At 46.5% G+C, this 12,360-nt stretch overlaps 1 pseudogene across 1 annotated transcript; it reads left to right on the top strand.

Annotated features, from left to right (window-relative positions):
* The first annotated feature begins 3,387 nt into the window (after positions 1-3,387).
* Positions 3,388-5,090, top strand: LOC111534172 (annotated as a pseudogene). The gene has a single exon (XR_002729042.3). The product of XR_002729042.3 is annotated as an elongation factor 1-alpha 1-like (transcript).
* Positions 5,091-12,360: the final 7,270 nt, after the last annotated feature.

Raw genomic sequence — 12,360 nt, 5'->3', positions numbered from 1 at the left:
TCATTCGTTCATTTTGCTTTAACTCACAGTGGCCCTCCCCATCCTAAGGTGCAGTGCTGGCATTGGTCTATGTATTGATGATGTTCTCCTTGTCTTCAGAGGTGAGAATGTGCCCTCTCTCTGAGATGCCCTCTTGCCCCTAAGCTCCCCAGCGGGGAACAGGCTGCCTTGTCTCGTGAGTCTAGATCCTGGGAGCAGCTTTCATTTAGGAATGGAACAGCAGGTCCTGGGAGCATTGGCGCCTGCGCGCCCATCTGTGACGCAACATCACCTCCTTGTGGCAGCGAGGAGAGATCACAACGTGAACTGAGCAAGTTGCTCCCTGCTTGGGGTTGAAAGCTGGACTGGCCTAGTTCCCTGGGTCTTTTGAATCGTGTAAGTTGAACGGTGGTAGATTCCAGGACAGTTCAGGAGGAGCCCATCCTCAAAAAGAAAATAACAGAACTTCCTGCTAATCTGGTATTGGAGCTGAGCAATTACTGCAAACAAATGAGATGTGACCATAATTGCATCCTGAGTTTGAGGAGGAGGTCATGCTACTAAAACGAGATAGTCAGCTCCAACGACAAACATCGTATCTGGGGGTTTTCAGATTCTCACTTTTCATGTAATCCCCAGCCTTAGTGGAATGCAAGAGTCGGAGCTGGCATTCTGGGGAGGGAGGCAGCTGAGGCAGGTACACATCTCTTCTCCCCAACGCCCCCTGTTTCTATTTCCGAATAAAATGGACCATTGTGGAGCTAGGGTAAGGCTAAACTAGCTGAGCCACCTCCTGAAGAGGTCATTGCTTTTGTTTTTATTTAATGAGCTTTCTTTCCGTTCTGCTATGAGCATCCCCATCCCTTTGGGAAACCGACTCTTAATAACAGAGTTTTTTGTACTTTTTAACTTTGTTTTTCTGTAGCCAAATATGTACAACATAAGATATGCTGTTTTATCCATTCTTAAGTGTACAGTTCAGAAGCATTAATTACATTGACAATGTTGTACAACCTTTCCTGCTATTTATTTCCAAAACCTTTTTCAACAGAACAAATAAAAACACAGTACTCATTGTATAGTAACTTCCCATTCCCCCTCCTTTCATCACCGGTAGCCTCTAATCTACCTTCTGTCTCTATGATTTGTCTGTCCCATGTACTTCACATAAGTGGAATCCTACACAATGGGCCTTTACACACAGCTTATTTCCCTTGAAAACCTTGTTGGCAAGTTTCATCAGTGTTGTAATATGAGTCAGAACTTCACTTCTTTTTGGCTGAATATTAAAAATGCACAGGTCGTTTGAGATTTGTGAATAATGTACCAATGATTATTGGCATATATGTATCTGTGTGACTGCCTGCATTTAATAGTTTTTGTATCTATCGAGGAATGGAATTGCTATTACAACAATTCTATGGTCATCCTATGTTTAGCTTTTTGAGGAATAGCCAAAATGCATTTCACAGTGTCTGCAATTTTACATTCCCACCAACAATGTATGAGGGCTCCAATTTCTCTATGTTTTCACCAACATTTGTTATGTTGCTTTTTTTTTTCTACATTATAGCCATCCTAGCAGCTGTGATGTGGTATCTCATTGTGTTTTTGATTTGCATTTCCCTAATAACTAATGACTTGAATCATCTTTTCATGTGTTTACTGGCCATTTGTGTACCTTTGTTGAAGAAATGTCTATTCAAGTCCTTCGCTTATACTTTAATTGGATTGTTTGTCTATTCTTTGTTGAGTTGTAGAAGTTCTTTATATTCTGAATTTATCAGATATATGATTTGCAAAAAGTTTCCTTCACTCTATAGGTTGTCTTTCTTGATAATATCCTTTGATACACAAAATTTCAGATTTTAATGAAATATACTCCCAATGGATTTTGTTTTTTTGGTTGTTGTTTTGCCAGAGATTTTGGTATCATATTAACAGCCTATTACCAAACCCAAAATTATGAAGATTTACTTCTATGTTTTCTTCTAAGAATTTTATGATTTTAGTTTTTATATTTAGGTCATTACTTGTGAGGGTTTTTTTTAATATGGTGTGAAGCAGGGTCTCATTTTACTCTTGCATGTGGAAATACAGTCCTTCTCTGTCATCTCTTGACGAGACTACTCTTTCCCACGTTGAATACCGCTTAGCACCCTTGGCCATAGATACATGAGTTTATTGAGGATCCCTTGTACATGTCTTGCTGCTTTTATGATTTTCTCTTTGTCTTATACAGATATTCCTCATTTCATTGCATTTTGCTTTATTACAATTCACAGATATTGTGTATTTTACATATAGAAGGTCTGTGGCAACTGTGTCAAGCAGGATTTGGGTACCATTTTTCCAACAGCATGTGCTCATTTCTTGTCTCCGTGTTACATTTTGGTAATTCTCACAATATTTCAAACATTTTCATTATTATTACCTCTGTTATAGTGATCTGTGATGTTACTATTATAATTGTTTTGGGGTGCCACAAACTATACCCGTATAAGTTGACAAACTTAATGGATAAATTTTCTGTGTGTTCTGACTGCTCCAGCGAGCAGTCATTTCCCCATCTCTCTCCCTCTCCCAAATTCTTTGAGACAACACAGCAATATTTGAATTAGGTTAATGAAGAACCAACCCTATAATGACTTTTAAACCCGCAAATAAAAGAAGAGTTGCATGCCTGTCACTTTAAATCAAAAGTGAAACATGATTAAAGTTAGGAAGACATGTCAAAAGCCAAGATATGCCATAAGCAAGGCCTCTTGCACCAAACAACCTGCCAAGTTGCGAATGCAAAGAAAAAGTTCTTGAAGGAGATGAAAAGTGCTACTTTAGTAAACACATGAATGATAAGTAACACAGCCTTATTACTGATGTGGGGAAAATTTTAGTGGTCTGCATATATCAAACCAGCCACAGAACTCCCTTCAGCCAAAGCCGAATCCAGAGCAAGGCCCCAACTCTCTTCAATCCTATGCAGGAAGAGAGAAGTGAGGAAATTGCAGAAGAAAAGTTGGAAGCTAGCAGAGGTGGTTCATGATGTTTAAGGGAAGAAGTCATCTCCATAACATAAAAGTGCAATGTGAAGCAGGAAGTGCTGACGTAGAAGCTGCACCAAGTTATCCAGAAGATCTAGCTAAGGTCATTGATGAAGGTGGCTACACTAAACAGATTTTCCATGTAGATAAAACAGCCTTCTATTGGAAGAAGACGCCACCTAGGACTTCCATAGCTAGAGAGGAGAAGTCAATGCCTGGATTCAAAGCTTCAAAGCTTCAAAGCAAAGGCTGACTCTGTTGTTAGGAGCTAATGCAAGTCGGTGACTTTGAGATCAGTGCTCATTTACCATACTGAAAATCTTAGGGCTTTAAGAATTATGCTAGCTTTTTCACAACGGGTTTGCCGCCAGAACACAGGTGTGGTGAAAACTACCCCTAAAAGCCAAAATGGGAAAGGAAAAGACTCATATCAACATTGTCATCACTGGACACGTAGATTAGGGCAAGTCTAACGCTACTGGCCATCTGATCTACAAATGCGGTGGCATCGATGAAAGAACCATTGAAAAATTTGAGAAGGAGGCTGCTGAGATGGGAAAGGGCTCCTTCAAGTATGCCTGGGTCTTGGATAAACTGAAAGCTGAGTGGGAACGTGATATCACCATTGATATCTCCTTGTGGAAATTTGAGACCAGCAAGTACTATGTGACTATCATTGACGCCCCAGGACACAGAGACTTCATCAAAAACATGATTACAGGGACATCTCAGGCTGACTGTGCTGTCCTGATTGTTGCTGCTGGTTTTGGTGAATTTGAAGCTGGTATCTCCAAGAATGGGCAGACCCGAGAGCATGCTCTTCTGGCTTACACACTGGGTGTGAAACAACTCATTGTTGGTGTTAACAAAATGGATTCCACTGAGCCACCCTACAGCCAGAAGAGATATGAGGAAATTGTTAAGGAAGTCAGCACTTACATTAAGAAAATTGGCTAAAACCTTGACACAGTAGCATTTGTGCCAATTTCTTGTTGGAATGGTGACAACATGCTGGAGCCAAGTGCTAACATGCCTTGGTTCAAGGGATGGAAGGTCACCCGTAAGGATGGCAATGCCGCTGGAACCACGCTGCTTGAGGCTCTGGACTGCATCCTACCACCAACTCGTCCAACTGACAGGCCCTTGCGCCTGCCTCTCCAGGATGTCTACAAAATTGGTGGTATTGGTACTGTTCCTGTTGGCCGAGTGGAGACTGGTGTTCTCAAACCCGGTATGGTGGTCACCTTTGCTCCAGTCAACGTTACAACTAAAGTAAAATCTGTCGAAATGCACCATGAAGCTTTGAGTGAAGCTCTTCCTGGGGACAATGTGGGCTTCAATGTCAAGAATGTGTCTGTCAAGGATGATCGTCGTGGCAACGTTGCTGGTGACAGCAAAAACGACCCACCAATGGAAGCAGCTGGCTTCACTGCTCAGGTGATTATCCTGAACCATCGAGGCCAAATAAGTGCTGGCTATGCCCCTGTATCGGATTGCCACACGGCTCACATTGCAGGCAAGTTTGCTGAGCTTAAGGAAAAGATTGATCGCCATTCTGGTAAAAAACTGGAAGATGGCCCTAAATTCTTGAAGTCTGGTGATGCTGCCATTGTTGATATGGTTTCTGGCAAGCCCATGTGTGTTGAGAGCTTCTCAGACTATCCACCTTTGGGTTGCTTTGCTGTTGGTGATATGAGGCAGACAGTTGCGGTGGGTGTCATCAAAGCAGTGGACAAGAAGGCTGCTGGAGCTGGCAAGGTCACCAAGTCTGCCCAGAAAGCTCAGAAGGCTAAATGAATATTATTCCTAATACCTCCCACCCCACTCTTAATCAGTGGTGGAAGAATGGTCTCAGAACTGTTTGTTTCAATTGGCCATTTAAGTTTAGTAGTAAAAGACTGGTTAATGATAACAATGCATTGTAAAACCTTCAGAAGGAAAGGAGAATGTTTTGTGGACCACTTTGGTTTTCTTTTTTGCGTGTGGCAGTTTTAAGTTATTAGTTTTTAAAATCAGTACTTTTTAATGAAAACAGCTTGACCAAAAATTTGTCACAGAATTTTGAGACCCCCCCAAAAAAAGAATTATGCTAAACCTACTTTGCCTGTGCTCTCTCAGTGGAACCACCAAGCCTGGGTGACAGTATGTCTCTTTACAGCATAGTTTACTAAGTATTTTAAGCCTACTGTTGAGACTCACTGTTCAGAAAAAAAAGATTCCTTTCAAAATATTACTGCTTATTGACAATGCACCTGATTACTCAAGAGCTCTGATGGAGATGTACAAGGAGATGAATGCTGTTTTCATGCCTGCTGGCACAACGTCCATTCTACAGCCCATGGATCAAGGAGTAAATTCAACTTTCGAGTCTTATTTAAAAAATACACTTCTGGCCGGGCGCAGTGCCTCCCGCCTGTAATCCCAGCACTTTGAAAGGCCGAGGCGGGTGGATTACCTGAGGTATGCAGGTTGAGACCAGCCTGGCCAACATGGGGAAACCCTGTCTCTACTAAAAATACAAATATCAGCTGGGTGTGGTCGTGGGTGCCTGTAATCCCAGCTACTTGGGAGACTGAGCAAGGAGAATCGCTTGGACCCGGGAGGCGGACGTTGCAGTGAGCCGAGATCGCGCCATTGCACTCTTTCCTGGGCGACAAGAGTGAGACTCCATCTCAAAAAATAAATAAATAAATAATAATAATAATAAATACACTTCATAAGGCTATTAGCTGCCAGATATAATGATTCCTCTGGTGGATCTGGGCAAAGTAAATTGACAAATTTCTAGAAAGATTCTCACCACTCTTGACACCATTAAGAACATTTGCGATTCACAGAAGGAGGTCAAAATATCAACATAACAGGAGTTTGGAAGAAATTGATTCCAATGCTCATGGAAGACTTTAGTGAAGGAAGTAACTGCAGATGTGGTGGAAATAGCAACAGAACTAGAATTAGAAATGGAACCTGAAGATGTGACAGAATTGCTGCAATCTCATGTCAAAACTTTCACAGATGAGGAGTCACTTCTTATGGATGAGCAAAGGAAGTGGTTTCTTGAGATGGAATCTGCCTCTGGGGAAGATGCTGTGAACACTGTTGAAATGACAACATGACGGGTGTGGTGGCTCACACCTGTAATCCCAGCACTTTGGGAGGCTGAGGCAGGCAGATAACCTGAAGTTAGGAGGTCGAGACTGTCTTGTTTTTCTAAGACCAGCCGAGCGGGCGCAAAAGAACCAGCGGGTAGGCAAGTGTAACAGCAAAACTGCACAGTTTATTTTGGTAACCTAAGGTGTGCGGGAGAAGTCTGTCGGCCTCCAGCAAAGGAGGCCGGCAGAGTCCCCCCGCGGTGGGGCTCTCGGACGGAGTTCCGACATCCCGACAGGACTGGGAAGCTGGGAAGTCCGCATGGCTCAATGGCGGAGAGCGGCTTTTCTAGGAGTGGGAGGGCAATAGGTGGGGCATGGGCGTGTCAGGGGCGTTCCGCAGGTGCGACCAGGTAAATCTTGGTCTCTTCAGATTGACGTCACCTGGCGCATGCCCATTTGGTCTGCACCCTCCCTGGGCGCCGGCTGCATTTTCACGCTCGGGAAGAGTTGGGGGGGGCGATGAAGAACCCGGAAATGCACCATCTTGCCTCCGTTCGTCCAAACAGTCCAACCTTTTATTGATAATAGTGATAAAGGGGCGCCGTGGTCTGTGTTAAGGGGCGTCGTTAAGGTCGGGGCCCATGGTATTTGGACGTACGGATGAAGAATAAAATAAGGCACAGTATTAGTATAGGAATGAGGAATGGAAGCATTTGTTGGAATATGGGCAAAACCCAGAAGGATAGTCCTGGCAAGGTTGGGGAGTATGAGATAGTTAAGAAAATTTAGTAAGTTTGAGGCGAGTGGGGGAAAGCCAAACTGATTTCCACTGATTGCTTTCCGTAGGGGCCCTTTTTAGTTGGGAATGAGGAATGAGTGCGCAAAGTACTTGTTGGCCAGGCAGCAATTAAGGAGTGGAGTTTTTCGTGGAGTGGATGGCTTTCCACTTACTCCTACTACAGAGATATTGGATGGAAGGCTAGGTCCAGAGAAGGACGGCAAAAACAGAATAGGTAGCCTCCCTGTTGATTAAAAAATTAATTGTCTTACCCGCTACCAGGAGAGTTACCCGCGGCTCGGCGAGGGTGATGGGGGTCCCCGAGTCTCGGCACCTTCAGTTGTCATCGTCCAGATGTAGGAGCTGGAAGGAGCTCCCAGGATCCTGGGAAAGGGGGTCACGTGGAGGCGCAGCACCTGTTCTCAGGGTGGGGCAATCAGACTTCCAGTTTCCTCCCTGCTGGCAAGCAGGGCAGGGGGGTTGCTGGTGGACGAGGGTTAGGACATTCACTGGCCCAATGTCCTGATGCCTTAAGGCTGTGTTGGGGCTCGGGGACCTTGCGGACACCTGTTGGCATAGTGTCCTGCCTTGCCGCACTTATAGCAGGCAGGCTCCTTTTGTAGCTTTGGAGTCTGTGGGGTGTGTGCTCTCTGGCCTGGGGTTACAACTGGGCTGTAAAGCCGCTGCTAGGAGCTGTAACTCAGCCGTCTCCTCTCTGGAGCTATAGATCTTAAATGCTAATTTTACTAGGTCTTGTATTGGTGTCTGAGGACCATCCTCTACCTTTTGAAGTTTTTACGAATGTCAGGAGCTGATTGAGAAATGAAATAAGACGCCAAAATGGTGGCCCCTGTGGGGGAGGCCGGATCTAACCAGGTATACTGGGTTAGAACCTCAGTCAGTTTAGGGTAGAGGTTAGGATAACCTGGAGGTCATGCCAAGTTAAGTCATAGGCCTGACAAAGGTATCTAAATTCCTTTATGTATGTGGTAGGATTAGCTGAGAAATCACCTAAACGCTTCTCAATTTTGGAAAGATCAGCCAATGAAAAAGGGACATGTACTCTGACTACCCCCTCCGCCCCAGCCACCTCTCGCAAAGGTGCTAACACTGTAGGAGGGTGTGGGGCAGGAGTGGAGACATCAGCAGGGCACTTAGAGTGGGTGTGTGCAGAGACAGGAGACTCAAGACAGCCAGTTGGGGGCCCCGAAGGAGGCACGGGACCGAGTGGATTACTAGAAGATAAGGAGGAGGAAGGAGGAGTCTGGATGGGGGGAGGAGGAGGAGTCTGGGCAGGAAGGGAGGGGGTGGAGAGAAGGAGTATAGGGACGAGAGCCCAAGGCCCAAAAGCCTTGTATGTAAATTTCGGACCACTTGCCTAGCCGCTGGCAGAAATTGCTGAGGTCAATCACGCCACAGTGGAAAGGAAAATTAACCGCTTCCTCCTAAGGCCTTCTTCAAGCTGTGAGGTTTTTAAATTGGCTAGGAGGCACCCTAAGGGGGTGCTCTTTGGAAATTTGGACTGGGGGTTTCCCATTTGTTTCCTCTTTACCGACACACAATGGACACAATGAAAATGGAAGTGGATCTCTGCCTGGCTTCAAAGCGTCCTTTGGAACCAGCAGAGACAGACTGGAGGCTCTTGAAGCTAAGGTGGAGATTACCTTCAGGCGGACGTCTCCGTCCTGCAAGGGTCTCCGAGCCACATGGTGGCTCCAAATGGACCTCGGACCTGCGCAGGATTTTGGCCGAGGGACACAATGGACACAATGGAAATGGAAGTGGATCTCTGCCTGGCTTCAAAACGTCCTTTGGAACCAGCAGAGACAGGCTGGAGGCTCTTGAAGCCAAAGTGGAGGGTACCTTCAGGCGGACGTCTCCGTCCTGCAAGGCTCTCCGAAGCCACGTGGTGGCTTCCAAGCCACTTGGTGGCTCAAAATGGACCTCGGACCTGCGCAGGATTTTCGCCGAGGGTGGTAAAGAGGAGACAAGGGCACTTACCCCAGAGAGGCCGTGAGAGTGAGCGAAGTGGGTCTCAGGTCCTGGTCCGTCCGCGGCGTGGAACGAGGAGGGGGAGGCTCCCCGGACCCTGGGGGCCCTGAGGAGGGGTCTCCTCCCGGGTTCGGCACCATCTGTCTTGTTTTTCTAAGACCAGCCCAGCGGGCGCAAAAGAACCAGCAAGTAGGCAAAGGTCAGGCGCAAAACTGCTAGTTTATTTTGGTAACCTAAGGTGTGCGGGAGAAGTCTGTCGGCCTCCGGCAAAGGAGGCTGGCAGAGTCCCCCCGCGGTGGGGCTCTCGGACGGAGTTCCGACATCCCGACAGGACTGGGAAGCTGGGAAGTCCGCGTGGCTCAATGGCGGAGAGCGGCTTTTCTAGGAGTGGGAGGGCAATAGGTGGGGCATGGGCGTGTCAGGGGCGTTCCGCAGGTGCGACCAGGTAAATCTTGGTCTCTTCAGATTGACGTCACCTGGCGCATGCCCATTTGGTCTGCACCCTCCCTGGGCGCCGGCTGCATTTTCACGCTCGGGAAGAGTTGGGGGGGGCGATGAAGAACCCGGAAATGCACCATCTTGCCTCCGTTCGTCCAAACAGAGACCAGCCTGGCCAACATGGTGGAACCCCGTCTCTACTAAAAATACAAAAATTATCCCGGTGTGGTGGCACATGCCTATAATCCCAGCTACTCAGGAAGCTGAGGCAGGAGAATTGCTTGAGCCCAGGAGACGGAGGTTGCAGTGAGCCAAGATTCTGCCACTGCACTCCAGCCTGGCTGACAGAGCAAAACTCTGTCTCAAAACAAACAAACAAACAAACACCAAAAGATTTAGGATATAACATAAACTAAGTTGATAAAGCAGTGGCAGGGTTTGAGAAGATTGATACCAATTTGAAATAAGTTCTACTGTGCATAAAATGCTATCAAATGGCGCTACATGCTACGGAGAAATCTTTCAGAAAAGGAAGAATCAATTGACAAAGCAAACTGAAACAAATTGCCACAGCCACTCCAGCCTTCAGCAACCACCACCTTGATCAGTCAGGTTCATCAACATTGAGGTGGGCCACTCCACCAGCAAAAAGATTATGACTCACTGAAGGCTCAGATGACTGTCGTCATTTTTTTAGTGATAACATGTGTTATGATTAAGGTATCTACATTTTTGAGACATAACGTACACTTAATACACTGCAGTATTGTATGTAACTATTATATGCATAGGGCTGCTAACACTGTGTGTGATTTGCGTTACTGTGGTATTCACTTTATTGTGGTGGTTTGGAACCTCCCTCACAATATCTCTGAGCTATGCCTGTATATTGCTGGCGGGAATGTAAACTTGCACAGCAGCTTTGCAAAACAGTTTGGCAGTTCTTCAAAAAGTTAAATATAGAGTTATACCATATAACTCACCAATTCTACCCATTGGTATATATCCATAAGCTCAAGAAAACATACATCTATACATATATTCAAACATGAATGTTGATAGCAGCATTATAATAGACAAAAGATGGAAAAAACCCAAATGTCTGTCAATTGATGAATGAATAAACAAAATGGATATATGTATACATATTATTATGAATATTATTCAGCCATAAAAAGAAATAAAGCCTGATAAATGCTGCCTGGAACCATCATGAACGAACCTTTATGCTAAGTATAAAGGTTTATGCTAAGTACCTTTATGCTATAAACCTTTATGCTAAGTACAAAAAAAGTATAAACCTTTATGCTAAGTACAAAACGTTATGCTAAGTAAAAGAAGCAGTCACAAAAGACCACATATTGTATGGTTCATTTTGCATGAAATCCCCAAACTAGGAAAATCCACAGAGACAGAAAATAAATCTATGGTTCCCAGGGGTTGTGGGGAGGAGGAAATGGGAATAATTGCTAATGGGTATCACAGTTCCTTTTAGGGTGATGAAAATCTTCTGGAGTTAGATAGTAGTAAGAGTTGGATAGCCTCATCAATATACTAAGAACCACTGACTGTATGCTTTAAAAGGATGAATATTATGGTATGTGCACTGTATTTTAATAAAGGTGTTTATATATTTATTTATTTATTTATATTTTGGGTTTTTTTTTTTTTGAGACGGAGTCTTGCCCTGTCTCGCCCAGGATGGAGTACAGTGGTGCAATCTCGGCTCACTACAACTTCTGCCTCTGGGTTCAAGCGATTCTCCTGCCTCAGCCTCCTGAGTAGCTGGGTCTACAGGCATACGCCACCATGCCCGGCTAATTTTTGTATTTTTAGTAGAGATGAGGTTTCACCACGTTGGCGGGGCTGGTCTGGAACTCCTGACCTCGTGATCTGCCCACCTTGGCCTCCCAAAATGCTGGGATTACAGGCGTGAACCACCTACCCAACCTTAATAAGGGTGTTATTTTAAAAAAACAATCTAGGCACCTAGGGTATAAAATTGAAGGAGGCTCTGATTCTCAGGGCCACGTAAATGCAGGGTTGGCACCTATGAGTGTGGCCTTCCTGAAATGTTGTGCGTTAGGCACCTGGCTCTCCCTAATTCAGGCCCTCAGGAGAAAGCTCTAATTCTGGTCAGTTCGAAACAGGAGGACACGGCTTCTGGGAGACACTCGGTGCTCCAGAGAGAGCCATTTGGTCGTTCTCTTCCTCTGGACGTCACTGTGCCAACATGAAATGCTTCCAATTGCGTCCAGCCTAGGATGGAGCGGGGTGGGGGGATATCTGATGACATTAGGAACTGCTGCATCAACTCCCCCGAGTCTCTGCCTCTGGACCCCCGAGAGAGGACTCAAGGAGTGTCCGGAGCCCATGTGACTCAGTGTCCCTTCCCATCACTTCGCGGGAACAGGGGGCTGCTTACACCGCACCGCAGCCCAAGCACCTGTGGCTGGAGAAGGGCTCGGGTGCTAGGAGTGAGGAGCCTGGTTCTGGGCCCGGGACTGGTACTAGTTAGTGGTGGGACCTGGAACAGATGCTCTGGTTCTAAGCGAATCCCTCATATTCATGACAAGAGGCGTGGGACACAGACCCATGGGGCCTTCCCACTGGAACATGGAGCTTGGCTGTCACCCGACCTTCGCTTCCTGAGGTAGAAAAGCCCAGGGTTCCAGGCTGTCTCCTTTCCCGCAGACCCCTTGTTTCCTGGCACGGAGGCCCTGGGCCCCGCAGGCTCCCAGCCCCCTTCTCTGGGCTCAGAACTTCTCTGGGCTCAGAACCCGATCCCGAAGCGGCCCTGGCGCTGCCGGTGGCCGAGGCCGGGCGCTCGCCTTGGGAACCTGGCTGGCCTCAGACTGGCGGGAGCATTCGCGGACATCGCCCTGGGCCGGGAGGACTGGGGGTTCCCGGGCCTGCCCATGTTCTTATACCCTGCCCGCCAGCACTGCGCGAACGCGCCCGCCTCCCCGGGTAGTCCCGGTAGGTGCAGCCCCAGTCAGGCGGCTTGTCAACTCCGCCTCCTTTCAGGGTGCCGTGGCGG

Source organism: Piliocolobus tephrosceles, chromosome 5 (assembly GCF_002776525.5).
Source record: "Piliocolobus tephrosceles isolate RC106 chromosome 5, ASM277652v3, whole genome shotgun sequence".
NCBI classification, from domain to species: domain Eukaryota; kingdom Metazoa; phylum Chordata; class Mammalia; order Primates; family Cercopithecidae; genus Piliocolobus; species Piliocolobus tephrosceles.
This window is presented reverse-complemented; position numbering and strand designations above follow the sequence as displayed.